The sequence below is a fragment of the Crinia signifera genome, chromosome 2, assembly GCF_055691185.1.
Source record: "Crinia signifera chromosome 2, ASM5569118v1, whole genome shotgun sequence".
Classification (NCBI taxonomy): Eukaryota; Metazoa; Chordata; class Amphibia; order Anura; family Myobatrachidae; genus Crinia; species Crinia signifera.
The window spans coordinates 243,786,130-243,803,932 of NC_139218.1; the positions used below are offsets into that span (position 1 = coordinate 243,786,130).

The following is a 17,803-nucleotide window of genomic DNA, read 5'->3' on the forward strand; positions in this document are numbered from 1 at the left end:
GCCCGGCGGCAGATGACTCCATTGCCTCCCAGAGTTCTGCCACTGCCTGGAATCAAGCATTGATGTGATAGCTTTGTGTATTGTAGCCATTTTGAGCGATAGTGTTAGGACCTGCAGAACAGTGGCATACCTCCCAACTTTGCGCATTCAGCAGTTGGGGATGATGCTGCTGCGCGCCGTAGGCGCGGTGAAATTTTCGGGGGGGGTGGCCTAATTCGGGGGCGTGGCCTATACTTGCGGCTCTCCCACGAGGCCACGCCCCCATTTTACCGCTATGGGGGCATGACCCAGAGGCTCTGTGAGCCTCTAGCCATGCCCCCAGCCCCCTGGCTGCGGGAATAGACGCTGTGCGCATGCGCACAGCGTTTATTCCCCGCTGCTTAGCAGCTGACAGGGGGGGACTCCCAACAGCCCCCCCACACCGCGGGACACTGCCGCCCGCGGGTGGGACAGCGGGACAGGCCCTGATAATCGGGACTGTCCCGCTAAAATCGGGACTGTTGGGAGGTATGCAGTGGGGTCCCGTGAAGGGGGCTGCAGGCTTAAATGCATTGATCAATTCACGAACCAAATCTCCACTATTTATTACCAGTTAATTTAGTGTGTGCAGAGCCCCTGCAATGTCTGTTTAAACAATGTGGTCACAAGCCATAGGGCACCCCAAAACAAGGAAAGGTGAGTGCCGATGTTTAGTGTATATATATTTTATATATATATATATATATATATCAGGGTTGCTTACCTGACCCTCTCCATGAGGGAGAAAATGCCCTGTTCCTGGCCTTCCCTGGTAATGTAGGATTGCCATCACCTGTGGGGAGATAGGTAATTGATAAGAAAGGTGTTTCACCACAGTTGATGGCAAGCATACATTACCAGGGAAGTCCAGGAACAGAGCATTTTATATAGAAGCAGTTCCATACGGCGGCACCCATTGGCTTTAACAAATACAACTCATGGATAATAAAAGGATTGAGGATTAAAAAATGAGTCTGTATAAATCCCTACAGATATATAATGGAACATGTTTATTGAAAATGTATCAGGCTGAGTAATTGCTGCTGGCTTCCAACAGCCCAGACAGAGTAATACATTTTATAAACAATAGTACCAATGTTAAATTGTACTCTGTCTGCTATAGAGCAGCTCATTTATTACAAATCTGTCATTCATTTAGCAGGAAGTAATAATACCAAAAGCAGAAGTCACTGGACTTCCCTCACATTGAAGGGTTCCTGAGAACTGTGGCTCAGTGTGAGGAAATGTGCATTGTCTTGTTGCTATTAATGAATGGCTGTAGAGCTGTGTTTGCATTGGAAAGGTGCCAGGATACTATCGATTAGAGCTGTAGACTGGGCCAGATGTAGCCATAAGGTATTGACCACTTGTGAATTCCCTATGTATCCCAGCGCCGAGGTTATTACACACATACCAGCTGCTGCAAAGGGAAGAGCCAATCGTGCTTCTTCCCAGTGCCAGCCAATCAGAGAGGGATTTACACATTTACCCGGCTGCTCTGGGAGTAAAGTTTTGTTAGGTGGCTGCTGAGTGGAGGAAAGGCTGGAGTTGTGGAGCCAGTGCAAACAGAGGCAGTAGCAGCACATTGACATGTACAGCAGCAGCCGGGGAGCGGGGAGGCTGCAGAGCCCAGCGGCCGGCAGTGCTGCGGGTATACAGTGGCTCCTGCTGCACAGGTGAGAGACGCTTCTGTCATTCCTCCCGTGCAATGCACACTCAGGAACCCCCGCATGTCCCAGCCCAGCTTCCCCATGCAATATCCCATACATGTGATGGATGGAGTGCTCATGCATGTTTGTAAGCTGCAGCGCATACTACCTCTAACGTGTTCTGCTGTCTGTGCTCCTGGATTAGTATAGCTAAGCGCTGTGACATGGAACTATGATTACACGAGCAATGTACTGCAGCCTACTGTGACAGCTATCCTGGATACTCTTCTGATTAGTGTTCATGCCACCTTTGTGTGAACCTTTATACAATTAACCGTTAATACTGTGTGTTGCATACATGTGATATGTGCACTGACTTATTTCATGGAGATTGATGGTCAGTGTGTCTGCACCCCAGGCTGATCTCTCAGTGCTAATGCTGCCCGTGTGTATTGGGCTCTGCTGGTGTGTGTCTGTCTGTTCACAGCAGTCAAGAAAAAATTGCCATCACTCCAGGTTAGATACAAAAGAGCAGCCAGTGCTAGCTGAGCTGAGTATCAGGCTGGTTATAGCCATATGGATGTGAGGTTTCCTGCTCACTAATATATGAATGCAATGTAAGCGCAATGGGGAAGTTACATGAGTACTTCCAGGGTTGGATAAACGTTTGTGGGTGACCCTACCAATGGTATTAACAGTATGTGCTCTCGGCAACACAAATCTACCAAAACCACTATACTTTAGTGCCCCCAGTTCATGCTATGCCACATTGCTCCAAATGCCAGTGATGTAGTTATGTAGGAAAGGGGTTGCCCCATGTGGTTGAGCCCCTAGCTGCCACGCTAATAATCTAGTGGTTCAACAGCAGAGTTAACATAGACCACAAAATAATCCCCTTGTCAGTCAGAAACAGCTGCAGTTCCTGCATCACAGCAGCTCACCATTTCTGCAAAGCACAGAGAAATCCTCAGTACACCCAGGATATACTAACTGGCCTAAGAAGGAGGAATGTGTCTTTCTTGTGGAACAGATCATGTGAGATGATCCTCCTTCAAATGCCTTAATAAACTTGTTAGCCCGGTTACAATTAACCCCTGCACCCCTGTCTGTCTTTCAGTGCTTCTCCCTTGGGGAGTAGTAACCTCCCAATCTCTGTGAGCTAGCCCTAGTAACAGATGATGCTTTTGTTTTAGGATTTCTGCTAGCTAATTACACTCCTGAAAGAGAGTACATCAGCTGAGGTGAGAAAATCCTATAAGCTTCTACATGGTATCGCTCTTTGCAGGGCTGTCCCGGCGCGTGGGCTTTACAGCATGTGGAAATGCGGTAAAAACCAAGATAACGGGGATTTTACTGTATTTTTGCTTTAGAGCATCTCCACCATTATCTGTCTGGTTGGAACAAAAATCTGGCTATGTCTGGGAACAAATTACAATCAACCTTTTGCTCACAAAAGCTCCAGATGGTAAAGATAATCTACTAGTGCAAAAGTGACACATCGCAAGGCTCTCCAGTGCGCCTCGCATCGCAGATCCTACAGGCTGCTAGGAATATTCATTGCAGTCAGTAGACCAATGTATCGTATGCGATCTGGCCTCTTGATAGCTGTCAAGGGAGTTGGCAGGGTACCGCATGCGATACCACGCCCTAGTGGATGGGGGCCTTTATTGTGTGCATCCAGCTTTGCTATTTGCATTACTTTACAAATTCTAATTGTGTTGTTCGGATGTAAAAAGTTACCGCATGTAGCTGAAATTTATAAATGGTCATTTGTTGATAGATATGGTAAACAGACCTCGACTTTATATGGGACAAAGTAAAACCCGGAACCGGACAATACACCGGACAGGCACCTCCCAGTATGGACACTAGAAACTCAGTAATTATAGAAATTGATGAATGAAGCCTGTCCAGTTAAAGTTTTTAACCATACCCCAATAGCTATGCTGCAGAAAACTAAACCATAGAGCTCTGCACCACTGCCTGAGAGGCTACATGGCATGGTAAATTGCAAAAAAGCAGATCAATAGGCTTCTCTCTGTAGCGCTGTGTGAGGGATCTGTCACAGATCCCTCCCTACATGACCTGTGGCCGGCCGTCACTCTGCACATGCGCAGATGGACTTCCAGGTCTCAGACCTGGAAGTCCATGGATCGCAGAGGGGTGCCAGATGGGATCCCGACAGTCATTTACCCGACGTCGGGATCCCGACTGTTAAAACAGACTGGTTCCCAGCGGCCACCGGCTATTCTACCTCGTTGGGGTCCACGACCCCTGTAGAGGGAGAATAGAATAGGTGGCAAGCGTAGCGAGCCACCGTGCCCGCAAGGGGCTTTGTTGCGCTTGCCATGCTGTCTGAGTCCGGCCAGTCGGGCTAATGACTGCCTGGATCCCGACTGTCAGAACCCTATACCACACCCATCGCAGAGGATAGCTCTTATCGTAAGACCTGTCCTTTGCTTTCCTAATGGCCTGAAATCGCTACATGGGTGGGCCCTATAAGGCTGAGTACACACAAGAAGAAATGTCTGCAGATCAGTTGATCATCAGGCATTGTATTTCTCTGGATGGATCAGGCAGGGTGTTCGCCCAGTTGAGCTGTCAAATCCCCACCGGTTCCTGGTGCAGGATTTCAGTGGATTGCCTGTACAACCAGCACAATTCGTAAACATAGCTTTAGTGGAATCGGCTGTGGACTGTGTTGCATAGCTGACACGTCTATGAACGACATTGTTCAGACATATCACTGGTACTTACTGGCTGATCACTAAAATGAGATATTGGTTGATCAATTTATCAGCCAATATATCGTCATTAGTTACAACCTTATTTAGTCAAATAATAAACTAAACTGTTACCTTCATAAATACAGCATTCTAAAAATAAATTCTATAAGGACACAAAATTGTTTGTATGCCCACCTCTAGAGAGTGCCTGCCTATAGTTATTCCTTTGTTCTGCCATTTGGCTGTGAGTGCTGGGTATTTATTTATTTACAGTTTCTTATATAGCGCAGCAGATTCCGTTGCGCTTTACAATAGTAGACAGTGATAAGACAAACTGGGTAACAACAGACAGACTTGGAGGTAGGAGGGCCCTGCTGCAAGCTTACAATCTATAGGGATATATAGATCAATACGTCAACAGTCAAATTGGTCAACATATGAAAAGACTGACACACGCAAAAGGTTGAACATCCCCTCGCTGAGTTAGGCAGACTATTATATTCTCCCTCTATGCCCACTGGGATGGCGAAGGATGAACAGAATTAAAGTAAAGTGACCGAAATAAGGCTCTTGATTGCATGCTTCAGTCATCAGAATATACTGGCTTGCTTATACACTGTGTTTGTGGGAAACTGTTAATTCAAATAGATCAGTTTTCTGAGGTAGTTCATGACCGAATTATCCAGAACAGTTATAATTTTACACAAGATTAACCCTTTGAGTGCCAACATCTGTGAGATGTTGAAAATATCCACTAAAAAATGCCAGCGTCGCTCACATTTGTTATATAACTTCAAATAAAAAAATGTTGTGTTAAAAAAAAAAAAAAAAAAAAAAAGCTTCTATTTCCTATATAAGGTAAACAATACAGGTCACTATGATGAATAAAAAGGTTTGTTTGGCAATTTTTACACCTATTTTGACAATTCACTTGGCACTCAAAGGGGAAAGAAAAACATATGCAGTCAGTATTTACTTTTTTTTTTTTACTTTTTAAGAAAAACTGGTTCCATAGGGGTAAATTGACAAAGATGGGAGTTCGATTGAAGATGGGATGTTGCCCATAGCAACCAATCCAATTCTATCTATCTTCTAGATAGAAGGTGCTAAATAAGAAGTAGAATCTGTTTGGTTTCTATGGACAACAGTCCATCTTCAATAGAACTCCCATCTTGGTAAATTTACCCCATACAGTGTAATGTAATTTGGGCCATACATCAGCATTACGATATCCAGCTGCTAATTTGATACAATGAATGGTAGTCGCTTGGGGAAATTCAGTATGATCACAATCCCGGACTCCTGAACCACAAAGCTTTTCCGCTTGCAATGAGCTAATTGAGGATTTTTTGCAATACCCGTGCATCGACCGAAAAGCATATTGGGGCAGACCATTGCAGGTGTAATATAACAATGAAGCTGATATGACAATGGCAAACTGGAACCTACTGTATTTTCCAAACCTTTCTATTCATTTGTACATTCCGTGCTAACATTACATTTGTGCAGTGATTTATTGGATGTTTCTCCCTGAACAGTAAGTACAGTACTGTACATTGTTCAATTATCTCTGCTGTATACCTCTCCTGGTTAGATGAATAGACTTCTAAGTACTGCCATTAAATGGCAGCCCATTGAATAAAGGCTTTATCCTCTGGGTCTTTGAAGGATATTCATTTATTACATCTGTTTTTTATTTGGAACATTTACATGAAAAATATAACAATAATAATACTACTTGGACCTTGAGTTGACTTTTTAATTTAATTTTTTTTATTCTTTCTTTCTGTATTGCTCCAAAAATCCATCTTTGTTCCTTTTATTTTTCTCATAAACCTATAACAAACAAATGATTGTATGTAATTCCACCCAAATTCAGTGGCCAGCAATTTTACAAAGCAAAACCATGCCTTGTAAGGGATTGCCCATTTAAAAAAAAGTCTGAGTTTGGCCGGCAATCCGCACGGCCACCAAACTCAAGCAGCATTATATCCTGCCCAATGTATAAGTTGCATTTAATTGAATCCTTTTTTTTTTTTTTTCTGGAATGCTAGTACAGGGGAAGTGTTGGACAAGTTGCCCAAGTGCAATCACTCTTCTGCAGTACATATTACAGTCTATTTTTTAGCAGGGCTCAAACCTAATTTTCAAAAGTATTTGTAGAAAATACCTATTAAGGCATGTCAGAATAACATATTTGTGCTATATACCTTTTGCTTATCTGATCCATTTTCACTGCATGCAGAGGGATTTTCATTGTACCCAAAATTGGTCCTTTTACCAGGACCTTCCTGTTGGTTGCATGGGTTTTAGCGTTAAGGGATTTGTGTGACCGCATTGCATGTGGTTTATAATGTCGGGAGAGTTGTCATGCAGGAAAAGCACTAACAGCATCTGCCTGATCTTTACTTATTCAATAATACACAGGGTTTCCCGCAGGCTAGTCGCAGTTGCGGTAAACCCTCAGGGTCCATTTATTATGGATTTATGTTTGCACCCTCTGATATGCAAACAGAAATCTTTATATAGCTCTGTACACTTAAAACCCCAAATCTTTGACATAATACACGTTGGCCATTGCCTGTACTCAGGGCATCCGAGAGGTGTGCCGGGCACAGGTAAATTTCTGGAGGCGTGGCCTAATCGCGGGATGGATTAGGCCACACCCAAAATGTTTAAGGTGGGCGAAACAACACTTTTTAATGTTGAGGGGGGAGTGTTATTGCCCACCCCTCCACCTCAGCAGAAGCACACACCTACAGCATGTGCAGTGCTGACAGCAGGCTCAGCATGAGCTCTCACACTGTCAGTGAGACTGTCATGCTGAGCCTGCTGTCAGCACAGCACGTGCTGTAGGTGTGTGCTGCTGCATGGGAGGGATGGAGGGGGAAGGTATGGGGGGGGGGGGTCGGACCAGGGCCCCCACCAGGCCCTACAGCAATCCTGGGCCCAGGTAATTAGTACCCCACCCTCCCCTCTTGGCTGCCCTGCCTGTACTCACAGGATGAATGTTTAGCCAGAATCACCCCGTGTATACACTGAGGGTGATAGAGATGCACCGCATGGCCAAATAGACTATGCAGGCAAATCATTTAGACTAGCCGCCGCACACAGTGTATTTGGCTGTACGCACGGCCACTGGCTGGGCATGCTGGCTCTGTCGGCTTGGCTACAACTTGATTTTGACTAACCAAATCGCCTAATCAAATTCGCCCAGCCATAGCCTGTGTGTACACCCTTTAATATGGGAGGAAATTGGATAAATATTGAATAGCTCCAGGGGTTATTTTCAGACTGTCTTCCCATAGTAAATTACTGTAAGCCAAACAAGTCACCAGCAGAAGTACTGTATAGCATTTGCATAGTACTACAGTATGTGAAATGCTGTATCTAGGCTAAATGACTGTGGGAACTATCATTTGCACAAGGGATGTTGATTTAGAGACTGAAGAGAAGTCTGGAATTATAAAACTTGAGTTAGCACATGCCCTAATTCCTTGAAGTCTCCAAGAATAAATAAGATAAACTGTGATGAAATTGTGATATTTGTCTGGTCTATTAATGCCAACTGGTGACTGCAGTATTTGATGTGTTCAGAAGAGTATAGTAGTGTTTATTCTAGCACCTTGCATCTTCTAAAACTTATGCAGTTCCTCTTCCCTGTCTGAGGTATTGCTCTCTACTGTGGTGCTTCTAGCACAGTGTGATCTTTATTTCAACACTGTTTTGAAGACCAGGCATGTCCCCCAGCAGAGAAAATGGGTTTTGAAAAATGCAGGGTGCTAGAAATATCTATCTAAAGCTGTGTACACACGGTACACTTATTGCTGGCAATATGGTCGCTGAGCAACCATATTGCCAGTGATTGGAGGGTGCAGCAGTGATAAATCGCAGAGTACGCGCTCCCATTTTCAGCCCCTGAATGGTCGCTGGTCGGAGGAGCATGCTCCTCCGACCAGCGACTTCCACTGCCTTTTCTCCCGGCAGGGTGAGATTTTTCATCTACGACCATCTTTGGTCGCAGATGAAAACGGGACACTGAGCAATATGATTGATTGCCAGCGACCTATTGCCCCGTGTGTATGCACCTTATCTCTCAAAAACTGAAGGCAAATTACCAATATGAGGCAGATTCAATTAGCAGCAAGTTGTGTGGCCTCTCCCACTGGGTAGGGTGGCCTGAGCTATTCAATTAGAGGCCTATTTCTAATTGTGTGGGATGCTATGTCTGTGTGTGGAGAAATACACATTACCTGCTGCCTGGAGGTTGGTGGTTTGGCTCTGAAAAGCCCTGGGAACATGCACCACAACCCATGGCTAATTGAATTGACTCCTTATAGATGCATTGTACCAGTGTTAAGAAGGAGGAAGACACATGGTCAATTTAGGTGGAAACAGACTTGAGTAAACTAATTTTCTATTAGAGTGATGGCATATTATGTTCCTGCCGCATTTGCTTTAATGTCTCACACAAGATCTGTATTTGCTGTTGGCATAATGGTAAGTTTAGAATGGGAATGTTCAGGGCACTAATCAGTCGTCCTATTGCCTGATAATTAGAATCTTGCATGCTGACAAGCGACTCTGTTACGTTCTAATTGATGGTGCATTGAGCAGTTGGTGTGAATCTGTATAATATAATGCTGTCAGAAGAGGTCTAGCTGTAGACTATCATAGGCTAGTCACCAAAGTGAATGAAAATTAGATGGTTATCTTTTAATCATCAATCGTTTTTATTTTAATTTTATTTTTTTCCCTCAGTGAATGTTCAGGTGACTTCAGCATTTCCTGGATCCCATCCAGCAGCTTCTGACAAACACTGAGCAATGTCTGGCTCCTCACAAAATATGTATATCTTTCACATTCAGACTTTATTCAGATATGATACTATAATAGCCTATTATGCCATTTTATAATTTATAACATTTGCCTTGGTTATGTTAGGGCAGTAGGTTTCAACAATAGTTGAGGATGATAATGGTGCTTTATTAGCAACACATACTTCTGAAAATGTCATTCTAGCTCTCGGTGACCTTGTACAATTTGATATGGCATTCCTGCGAGCCTCAGAAAGGAGACTGTGCTTGGCTGGGCTAGGGGAATTTATTAGACATGAAAAATTCAAGTAAAATGATTTATATTGCTGGGAGTGAGCAAATGCTGCTATGATGCTAGAACTATAGCGAGACCTTTGTGTGACAAGATGTGTATTCTAGATTTTTGTTCTACGAAGGCCCATGTATATGACTGGTGGTTCTATAATACAGAAATGTCACAGTTGGAACTTTTATTAAATAGTATTATTATTATTATCAGCATTGTTTATTTATATAGCGCTACAAGGGTTCAACAGAACCTAACAAAACACATATGCAAAATAAGAAAATGAGTTTGAAAAAACTCAGGAGCCCGAGGTGTGCTCCCTACCACCAGTGCTGTGCCTAAACACGTGCAAAGGGGGCCATGCGATCGAAGTGGGTCCGTCTCCCGAAGGAGACAGGGCCTCGTTTTTCCCCTAACCCCTCTCAACCATAAGGCCGAAGAGGGGAAAATAGGGAACGGTGGGTCCTCTTCGCCGAAGCTGAGAGAGACCCTCATTCCTCAACCCCCGGAAGGGTTAGGACGGTGGGTCCTCCGCACTTGAAGGTTTGGAGAGACCCTCAGTAGACTTCCCTCCGCCTTACGGCTTGGGGTCGTCCTCGGGGGGCACGAAGCTCTCCCCAAAAGGCGAGAGCTTCGGCACATTGGGGAAATGGAAGGCCCGAAAGGGTCGACCACACTACCCAACAAAAACGTGACAAAACTACAAAAAACAAGGAACGTGAAAAGTGACAAACGTGAGAGGGGGAAGAGAAATAAATAATAAAGATACCCTAGCCAGAAGGCCAGGGTGGGGATAAGAAAATATTGGACTTGCAGTACAAGATAAGCTTAAGTGGACAGGACACTGTCATAATCACTAGGTTGGCAGAAACTAATGGTGCCCACACATGGTGAGATTTTGAACTTTAGTTCAAATAGCACTGCTTATTTTGTGATGCGCACTCCCGTGTAGTCCATATCGCAAGGCAAAATAGTATGTGCAGTCAGGTATTTTTGAACTAGAGTGCATGTACAATATAATAGACTATTGTAGTGTAGTTCAAATTGCACCCAGTGTTCAGTCCAATTTGTATAGCACAAATTGTATGGCTCAAATCGCACCTACCATATGTGTGTGTGCACCATAAGTGTTAGGTGCTGTTGAAGGGGAGCATGGAGTAGAAAATAATCTGAGGAAAAGCACATGAAGGGACAGCGCCCTGCTTGTGAGAGCTTGCATTCTAAAGCTGGGTCGCAGAGAGTGAGCATGGGACAGAGGGTTAGGATGAAAGATGGCCGGGTTTGATGAAGTGGCTTTTGGGAGCTTGTTTAAAGTTTTGTAGAGCGGAAGAGTGTGATAGGGAAAGGTAGGGCCAAAATCTTGGAGGCAGGACAGGGAATAAGTAAGCAGTTAGCACATGGTTGCCTACCTGACCCTCTCCTTCAGGGAGAGAATGCTCTGTTCTTGGACTTACCTTGTAATGTATGATTGCCACCACCTGTGGTGAAATAGCTTTCTTCTCAATTACCTAGCTCCCCACAGGTGATGGCAATCCTACATTGCCAGGAACAGGGCATTTTCTCCCTCATGGAGAGGGTCAGGTAGGGAACCATGAGTTAGCGATCTATTGGTATAGATCCCAAATTGGAAATTAATGAAAGAAAATATTAAGGGATTCAAAAATGACCCTTGTAATGCTTGAGTATCTATTATTTTTTATATTTAAGTATTAAGAATTGTAAATTTGTATGTAAGACAATGTTGTGTTTTTTGTTGTAAAAAATAAATTATATATATATATATATATATATATATATATATATATATATATATATATATATACACATACGCACACATTATACAAACTATAATGTTTTTTTAACCTCACTTGACCTCATAAAGTGATGTATAGGGATTTTTGTTTGTCTGTCCCCACCCCCTTGATCAAGTTCAAATAATATTTAACCACAATAATTCAGGAAGGTGGTAGCTTGTTTACTCCTAATAAGGCTACAAGGGGCTTTCTGTGTCAGCCCCTGGTGCCTTTCTGCCTAATTGTGAGTTCTGTTTGACATTATATGTTCACCTTAACAAATTTAGGTGAAGGCACTGTTTAAAGAAATAATTTTGACAATAACAGACTTGATAATTCTTCTTCATTTGTGCAGTAAGTAAGGTGATCATAATGTTTTTTTAGGTGCTACTATGAGAATTTCACATTGTATTGGAACATAACTGAAGTGATTCTCCCCCCTAATAATGCACACTACCAATCACCTCACACGCTAACCTCCTAACATTACTCATCATTGGTGCTTTCCAGCTTTATTTTACTTGATCTTTGTCTGTGCTGCCTCCAGTGCTTAGCGTCACCTGCATCCTTTTGTCTCCTTCCATATACATCTTTCACACTCTCCTATCCCTGCAGAGCTGCTCTCCCCATTCTCCGGCTGCTCTTGTCATGTTACAGCTGTTATACTCCTAGGGAAGCACAGGTTGCAGATGGAAGGGGTCTGCAGCATGGGCTATAAGGTTAGCATGTGCTATGAGGTTTGCTTTTCTTTCCTGATATTTTAGCCAGGAGCTCTTTCCTTCTCACTGGTTGCTAGGTGTACAATAGTCTTTCTCTAACTGGGTCGAGACATTTGCTAGGTTATACATTTGTGATGTATTTAACATTTTCTATATTATGCCTTAAAGTACTGGCCTGTGATTTTGGCCTGGATTCCAGTTTTTATTTTCATAATATTTGGAATTATAAGTGCAGTTATAAGCTATGGTTATGTACCCTGTACTTGTTGTCTATTGCAGAGCTGGCTGGACCTTTGTAATTCGGGATCTACTTGTTGTACACTTACTTACTAGTGATCTACCGGCATCTCCCCCCGGAGCAAAATTTCCCCTCCCAGTGCAATATGCCCCTTACGCAGTATGGCACACTGAATAAGACAAACTTCCCATTACAATATTCCACATGGAATGAGGAATGTGCCAAATTTATATTTTGCCACCTAGAATGAGCCAAAATACACAATATGCCGCACAGTATGAGCCAAAAATTCACGTTTTACCACACGGAATGAGCCAAAATTCATATTTTGCCATATGGAATGAGCCAAAATACATGTTATGCCACACAGAATGACACACAATTCTGTTAAGTGGTGGGAGGGGGTCACAAGTGCAACTTCATCCCAGTTGCTTATACAAGGTTAAAAAAATATGTTTCCCCCCCCTAGGGAGGGGGAGGAAGGGGAGAGGTGGCGCTTGACTTGAGGTACTTCACTTAGAAGCTGCTAAGGTATCAGGTTGGTTAGCCCTGATAGATAACAGAATAGAAATTGTGGAGATAGCAGCGCTGTCTATTCTTGGTTAGGAACATTTTTTTTTGGGGGGGGGGGGGGGGGTTTAAGACAAATCAAGAATTTGGATTAAGGGCAAAAGATTGGACTTATTTTACAATAAAATGCAATTTATTAAGTCACATTCATGAAAAAAAATAATCATGATCATATCTCTGGTATACACGAAGTGCACACAAAATAATAAAATGGGATAAAGCCTCACACAGAGGGCAGTATTCAATGAGAAAAGTTCTCCGTGTTTTGTGGAGAATTTGTGCTTTGTTCGCCTTGGACGGAGCATTTTGCTCTCCAAAAGCGAGCAACCCTATTCAATGTGAAATGTTCTCCGTCTTTCTAAGTGATTTTCTCCGTGTCTCTCCGTGTAGCAATTCTCCATCTTTTGATGGAGAGCTGGAATGTGAACTTTTAAACTAAAAGGTTTTTTTTTTGAATTTTGGTGTCAAAAAATCAGTTTTTTTTTTCTGTGAAGGGGCATGTTATTTTTATTCATGTGCTTATAGCACATGAATATATATTTAATTTAAAAAAAAAAAATTCATTTTTTTTTTACACAGTGCAGCCAGCAGGGGGCCGGAGCGCTCGAGCCGCTCATTACATATTCATATATTCACTGCACCCGATCGTTAATATGCACGAACGGGTGCAGTGAATACTGGGTCCCCCGCTGGCTATAGGGGGGGCAGCCTGTGCTGCCTGGGTCCTGGAGAGCCCCCCTCCCCTAAACATTCCTCTGGAGCAGCCAGGGAGACTATAATCTCTCTGGCTGCTCTGTCCCCCGGCTCCCTGAAAGCTCCCTTCCGCGGACGCTCGTCCGCTGCAGGGGTTAAGACTCGCCGCGAGTGGCGGCGAGTCTTAACCACATTGAATACAGGGAGCAGGAGTGGCAGCGAGCCCTCCGGAACACGGAGAGTGCATGGAGAGCGAAATAAAACGCTCTCCATGCACGGAGAACTATGACATTGAATACTGCCCAGAGAAAAAAACAATGGTTGGACCGTCCATTCCTATAACGCCCCTGGTGAGTAAGAGTCAATGTAAATTCTAATTATTGTCCACCTTAGTAGGCCAGGGGATCCATATACCTCCCAAAAGCACAAATAAGCGTGCGCCAATTGCTAAAAGCTTCCTTTTGGGACCATATAATATATTTACATGCCTCCCAACATGACCCTCTCCAGGAGGGACACAATGCTCTGCTTCTGGACTTTCTTCTTAATGCATGATTACCTTCATCTGTGTTGAACAGGTTACTGGCTAAGAAAGGTGCTTCACCACAGGTGATGGTAATCATACATTACCAGGAAAGTGTAGGAGCAGAGTAATATGTCCCTCCTGGAGAGGGTCATGTTGGGAGGTATGCAACACTCAAATACCTTTTTGATAAAGCCGCTGAGACGGCGAAACACAACAGAAGTTGCTGCCCACACTTCTTTTATTGGACCTAACCAAACCAGCCTCCGATGATCTTGCCCTGCTTCATTGGCATTTATTCTAATTTAGACATCTCCACCCTGCCCAGTTCCTCACTTTGGATAATCCAGCAATTTATGCCCAGCTTTGAAGCTTTTGGGAGGTATGTGAATCCGGGATGCGGTCACTGTTTTTTGAGCCAACATGTGCTGCCAGGCGGTATTTCATGCCCTACCAACCACTAGGGCGTGGTGGGAGAATAAAATAGTGTGCCCGACGCGCAGTGAGGGATGCGGTGCACTTTAAACTGTGTCCATGTCGACTGTGTTGACATTCAAGTAAAAAAAAAAAAAAGTGAAAACCCCATGTCGATCTTTTGACTGTCGACCAAGACAATGTTGAACTAATGACCTTTGACCATGTTGACCTTTTCCCTGGTCGACCTAATGACTGTCGACCATAATGCTGTAGACCAAATGATCCCAACCCGTGGATCCCCTGGCCTACTAAGGTGGACGGTAATTACAATTTACATTGACTCCATATTGACTTTTACTCAGGTGTTCTAGGAACAGACGGTCCCACCATTGTTTGTTTTTTTTTTCTCTGTGAGACTTTATCCCATATTTCATTTATTTATTCTATTCTGTGCACTATCGTATATGAGAGATGATCATGATTATTTTTTTCATGAATGTGATATAATAAATTGCATTTTATTGTAAAATCAGTCCAATCTTTTGCTTTTAATCCAAATTATTGATTGGTTTTAACCCCCAAATTTTTTTTCCCTATCCAAGAGTAGACAACGCTGCTATCCACAATTTCTTCATCCCAGTTGCTGCTTCTATTGAGATTTGTGCCCCCTTGAAGAAGAAAAAAAAATACACGGTGGCCTTCAGGCACTTCTTCAGCTGTCCCTGGGGTGCATTGCAATGCACCCCTGGGACAGCTGAAGAAGTGCCTGAAGGCCGCCGTGGACATTGGGGGACTTGGTAAGTATGAAAAAAGGGTCAGGGGGTGGGAACCCCCCCCCCCTCCAAAATATTCTAAGAAAACACAGTCTTTGAATATGTTGGATAATTATTTTTCTCATTAGCAAGTGTATACTTCCTTGACTGTCTGCATGTTCGATTAGCAAATAACTGTCATTGCCTTTGCGAATATCCCAAAAAAATATCTATTCACTTCTTCAATGTGTTGAAGAGGATTTGTCGGTCTGTTAGGTCATTGACATATCTTTCAATAAATCTGTTCATCTGCATGTGTGTGCATCCTTCTGGCCATACACTGACTGCAGGGACTGTCGACACTCACCTTACAGCTGGGACGGGCAAATTTAAATGCTTGCCCAGTTGTAATGCGTATCCCAACATCAATCAACTGATTTGTAACAGTTTTTTATAGCTTGCCTAATCAGCTGCTCGATCGGCACGGCCGTTTTCGCCGACACAACCCCTTTTCGTAACCCTACAGACGGAGAATTTGAAACGCCCACATTAAATACCCCCCTCAGTCTGTTCTAAATGCCACAGCAGACCTGTCAGTCTTTACACTTGCTCCCCATAATGATTTAAAATTACATTGTCCTCTGCATGTCTGAAACTTCATCTTGAAGTCCTATCCCTGACACCTTTTTTTAACCTGATTTTAACCTACACTTCACCCCTTCTTTGATAACCACTAAGTCTTCTACCATGTTGCATTCTATTTACAGTATGAAACTCTCTGGAAACCTGCCTCTTTGGAGTCTGTCCTACTCCCACCTGTACTACTGTCATTTGTACAGTCTTATTTTAGTCACAATTCCCAGTCTGAACTAAATTTGCTAATCCCTACCACCCCCTCCCTTTTTTTTTTTTTGTCTTAAGTCCTGGACTGACCACTGGAGTTTCCTCTCTACAAATGTCCGCCTTACTATTTGTTACCATATCTGCATGTGTTTTGTTTTAAGATGCCAATATGTCTGAAGAGTATTGCGACAATTCACACTTCTTGATACCTGGGTCGTGGGGTTGTAAATGCTAGATTTTTTTTTTTTATTTTTTTTTTAGATTTCATATGTTAATTTTGTTCTTACTTGCAAGCCTTAGAAAAACATTGATTTTATATCCATGCAAACAGTATGTGTGCTGTAGATATATCATACTTACAACTCCTATACTAGGTTTCATTAGTCTAATATGTGCTAGCTTCTAATGCCTTAATGCAAGTAACCCCATTAGACAAGGTGACGCTTTCATACTGAATCACTAGCTGACCTTTATCATCTTGGCTGTCAGGTGTGCTGCAAAATTGGCCGCAAATCTGGTAATTTGACGATTGTGTCTAATGACCTCATTAACATTTGGACATCCACATCCTCATCCAATTTGACATGGTCTAAAGGTGCGTACACACGGGGGAGATATATTGCTGAGTAATATATTGCTGTGTCTTCTTTTCAGGAGCAAGCTCCTGCGACCAGCGATTTAGAACGGGGCTGAAAACGGGAGTGCGTACCCGGCGATTTATCGCCGGGGCGCACTCCCATCACTGGCAATATGGTCCCCAGCGACCATATTCCCAGCAATATCCACCCCCTATCGCAAAAATGTTATCCCCAAGAACAGCATTAATAGCATTTGAAAATCACCACGTTGGGTGATAATTCAGATTTTCAAATGCTATTAATGCTGTTCTTGGGGATATTTTTGTGAGTTAGGCGGAGTTGAGATTTTCTTTCCTCACTGTCCTCACAACAATTTAGACCAGACATTTACAAAACATGCCAAAATTGTAAGCATGCATTTCTTGTTGAGGCCCATACACACTGGGCGACTTTGAGCTGAAAGCCTCTCAAAACAGCCTGTTTGAGCGGCTTTCAGCTCAAAGCCGCCCAGTGTGTGTGACCCGGCGATGAGCGCTGCTGCACGCTCCCACATCATCACCGGGAAAGAAGCTCATCTGCTGTATATACCAGCAGATGAGCGACGTTCAGGACGGCTTTGCATAGCTCTGCGCTATGCAACGCTGGGCAGGGGGAAAGCCGCTCAGTGTGTATGCACTGCGCAGCTTTCCCCGCAGCGATGATTGACATCATCGCTGTCCATACACGCTGGGCATAGTCGCCCAGTGTATATGGACCTTAACACCGCAAGATTACCATAATACAGGTGCCAAAGAAACCATATTGCATGTCCTCATTTAAATTTTGATCATTATATAAATTTCTTTTTATCAGTTTGAAAATATTTTGTTTACATTTTGGAGTTTAATTACTTGCTAACACTAAGAAAATTATTTTTTCTATTTTTTTTTTCTATTTTGACAGAACAAGTGCATATATAATAATTTGCAGTAAATTCATGATGTCACTAAATGCTGACCCTTTGGCACTGTGGTTTTCTTGATACATAGGGCCTTATTCTAGTTCACTCTTTCTGACAAAATCCTTCTTAGATGGACAAAACCATGTGCACTGCAGGGAGGCAGATGTAAAATGTGCAGAGAGAATTAGATTTGGGTGAGTTATTGGTTTCTGTGCAGGGTAAATACTGGCTGCTTTATTTT

The 17,803-nt window shown here is 43.2% G+C and overlaps 1 protein-coding gene across 2 annotated transcripts in view; it reads left to right on the top strand.

Moving 5' to 3' along the window:
• Positions 1-1,535: 1,535 nt before the first annotated feature.
• CAMKK1 (calcium/calmodulin dependent protein kinase kinase 1) overlaps positions 1,536-17,803 on the top strand; it is a 249,204-nt gene continuing 232,936 nt past the window's right edge. For both annotated transcript variants that reach the window (XM_083174142.1, XM_083174143.1), the window contains exon 1: positions 1,536-1,694. The gene's annotated coding sequence lies outside the window, so the exon portion shown is untranslated. The remainder of the gene's footprint in view (positions 1,695-17,803) is intronic.